Source organism: Triturus cristatus, chromosome 8 (genome assembly GCF_964204655.1).
Source record: "Triturus cristatus chromosome 8, aTriCri1.1, whole genome shotgun sequence".
Classification (NCBI taxonomy): Eukaryota; Metazoa; Chordata; class Amphibia; order Caudata; family Salamandridae; genus Triturus; species Triturus cristatus.
In genome coordinates, this window is record NC_140591.1 from 153,026,526 (window position 1) to 153,030,217 (window position 3,692).

General features: G+C 44.9%; 1 pseudogene; it reads left to right on the forward strand.

Moving 5' to 3' along the window:
• The first annotated feature begins 275 nt into the window (after nucleotides 1–275).
• LOC146801727 (transmembrane protein 183 pseudogene) lies at nucleotides 276–1,084 on the forward strand (annotated as a pseudogene).
• The last annotated feature ends 2,608 nt before the right edge of the window (nucleotides 1,085–3,692 follow it).

Consider the following 3,692-nt stretch of genomic DNA (forward strand, 5'->3'; position numbering starts at 1 on the left):
TGCTGAACTCGTCCCATCCTCTGATCTGACAGACCACGCCCACAACCTCGGCATCATCTTGGACATCTAGCTATCTATGTAGAAACAGGCAAACACAGTCTCATTTGCCTGCTTCCACACCCTATGCACGCTCCGCAAGATCTTAAAGATCACTAAGGAGTATTTGGACAGTTACCTGTTCTACAGTCCAATATTGAACTTTTCACTTCTACCGCCATAGCCTTTAACGGAATGATACTGATGCAGAGGATGCAGGAGATGGAGGATGCTGAAGGATGCTCTGGATGGTGTGCGGTCAACAGTCTTTGCTGTTACTTCTCCTCAGTCCACGGGTCAGGTGGGGAAACTTTGGCTACAGAGGTTGGGGGCCCTCAAAGTCCCCATTAGGGCAGCAGAAGGCCATTATTGTGAATGGAGAGTGCAAAAGTGACAATGACATGGCAGAAATGTCAAAGAAGGTATTAGCAGCAGGGAAAAAGAAAAGGAGCAAGAGAAACGAAGAAACCTTACACAGCAACATTGGAGATGACTATCCCATAAACATTTGGCTGATGCTTGCCTCCTATATACGCCCAGAAGATATCGTGAAATTTGCTCTTATTTGTAAGAATGGCTGGACTGGTACTTGCACTGCAGCATTTTGGATGAGATTGTACAAAAGGCACAAACTACTGCTCTGCTTCCAGTCCGCTTGAGGCCAGAGTGCATTTAAAAACTGTGATGTCTGCGAGCCTATGTGATCCGTTTATTGTACCATATGTATGAGCCATTTACTTCTGGACTGGCAAAAAGTCCTACAATCCCGGAATCGACTCCTAGCAATTTAGCTTATTCTAAATTTCCTAGATCCAAGAAGAACAGTCATCCTGTACTGCGTCCTCCTTCTAGATATGAGGAAGTGCATACTAACCCAGTTCAGGACTGCTGCCTGCTGCAAGTCACCACCCTCAATTTTATATTTATACCAGTTGTCGTGGGCATGACATTATTCTATCCCCCCCTGTTCTTTTTGAATCTTGAAACTCGTCCGGCGGAGCCCGAAACGCATGGCCAATTCACGGTGGAGCTGCACCGACAGCTATAGGGGAGATTGGCCCTGGCACACCGCTTTGTCCGTCACCTACACAGCCAGACTTCGGACATATGTCTCGCCTTTCTCTCCGCCGCTGTCTCCTTCCAATGCACTCCTAGCTCCCCCTGTTCTTTCTGAATCCTGACACTCGTCCTGCTAATAACTCCTGTATTTAATTTGTAATTTTTCTGTAATTAATGTGAATTTTTCTGTAACTGGTAACACGCTATTTCCTTATGTAAAGCGCTCTGATACCTCCGGGTCTAGCTAGCGCTATATAAAACTCTCTAAATAAAAAATAAAAATAAAATAAATAGAAGGCCAGCGGCTGCTGTGCTTCCGGTCTCCGGTCACAGTGGGCCCAACGGTATCCTTGGTGGAGGCTACTGTCTCTCTTGGGCAACCAATCCGGACTCCGATGACACTCCCGGGTCCGACAGGCTGAAGTGCAACTTTTAGTCATTGGGATTGGTCTCTTGGGGCGCCCAGCGATGGTCAGTGGAAATTATCTAGAAGTGGGTACTGACTTGCTAGTTTAAATGGCAAAGATGAACTAGCAGTTTAAAGCTGCTGTTCCAAGCTGCAGTGTAGGCTGGGAACCATTTTGTACTTTGTCCCACACAGGGTGGAACAACCATTGCTGCAGCCCTAGGGGCAGACTCTGTCTTACATTCCTTAGGTACCCTTGGTATCTTATACTAGGGACATTTAAGTATGTCCGTTTATGCCAATTTGGGTAGCCAATTCAACATATGCATAAGGGATCAGAACACTGCCACTGGAATGCCTTAGTGCACTCTCGGGGTTCCAAAAACCAGCAGCAATGGTCCCAAACATTGGGGGTGATCATGCAAAGAGGCATTTCCTTACATGAACAGATACAAGATGATTGGTTTCTGTAAATGCTCTCAACTATTGGCTGGAAAAAGAGCAGGAACCTAGTGCGGTGCTTCAGTAGATCAAGAAGGTTTGAACAGTGAGATGTTGAAAGTCAGGTTACATAGGGGCATATTTTCCTGCTGAGGAAGGGCTGGACCCATCTCACTTAAACTCAGAGTGTATCCGAGGGCGTGTTGGCTTGCCCCCTATTCTAAAGTCCCAGAGATATCAAGGACTTCTTCTTTTCACTTGTAACAGCACCTGGAATTTGTAACTGCAAGACTTGCCCTGCCAAGTGGTGCCAATCCAGTCCTCGGCCCTTGGAAGTGGGCGTAAAGTGCTACTGCTGCCAGAATCCATGTATCGCCATTGTTCTGCCACTTGGAAATGGCACATCTCCCTCAACGACTACGCATCTCAGCCGCTGCGAGAACCGAGGACAACGCTTCACTGTCAGTGCGACGCATCATCTTTTCAAATCCATCCCTGACTTTATGCAGCTCGGAATTGATGCATTGCCTTCAGCTGAAAGCTCGACAATGACACATCACCCCTTTTGCTGCTCGCATCTCGGCTCATTCAACAACTCACCACTGTACTTTTCAGTGGGCCAAGGATGGTCCCTTTATGCGACCCGTGCTCCATCGCGGTCAACCTGAACCTTTAGATTTACCCCAGTCATGTGTGACCAAATATCCCTGGTTGGCGCTTTTAAGCACTATCTGGCACATGCATCAACAATGCCATTTGCTATTCCTTATTAGCGAAAAATAAGGATTCGCTAATAAGGAATAGCAAAAGGCAATGCATGTAGAAATCGCTTACAAAATAGCGATTTCTAAACATTCCTTAATTGCGACTCGCAAATTGCGAGTCGCAATTAAGGAATATCTCCCCATTCATTCCCATGGGCCTAGAGGCCCATAGGAATGAATGGGAAGAAATTCTCAGTTTGCGATTCTCACTTAGAGAATTGCAAATTGCTCATGCAATTTCAAGGGTGCCAGGGTGTCAAAAGGACACCCTGTTTCACCCCTGAAATCTGCATATGTGTACATCTTGCACACACACATGCCCCAAGGGCATGTGTGTGTAAAATGGAACTTTGAAAAATGCACTTTAGTGCATTTTTCAAAGTTTTTGCAAATTACCATGACGTTCAACTTCATGGCAATTTGCTCCCCCTATTAGCGAAATCGCAAATATTTTTACTTTAAAGCATTGCGTTTAAGGAATCTCAATTTGAGATTCCTTAAATGCAATCGCGATTTAAGTAATCGCAATTTAGAGATTACTTAAATTGCGATTTTTGCTTTTGGGATGATGCATCCCAAATGCAAAAATACCGGTCGCATAGGGGCAGATTCTGAGAATCTGCCCGTTTGCGACCGGTTTTTGCTTTGATGCATGTGGGCCTAAATTTTCATCTATACTCAGTGGATTTTTGCCATATTTTTCTAAACTGATGTTGAGTCTTTTTGTGGTGTTTTCACGGTGTTAATGTTTGACGTGTAGAACAAATTCTTTACACATTGACTCTTAAAGTTTAGCCTGTCTGCCCTGTGCCAAGCTACCAGAGGGTGAACACAGGTTAATTTATGGTGTGTATCTGACTTATCCTAACTAGGATTCTGGTTCCTGCTTTGACAAGGTGCATACCTTTGCCAACTAGAAACTAAATTTCTAACAGTCTTTTTATCATTAGGGAAAGAGATTGTTGTACTTTGGGGTGTCAACTTTA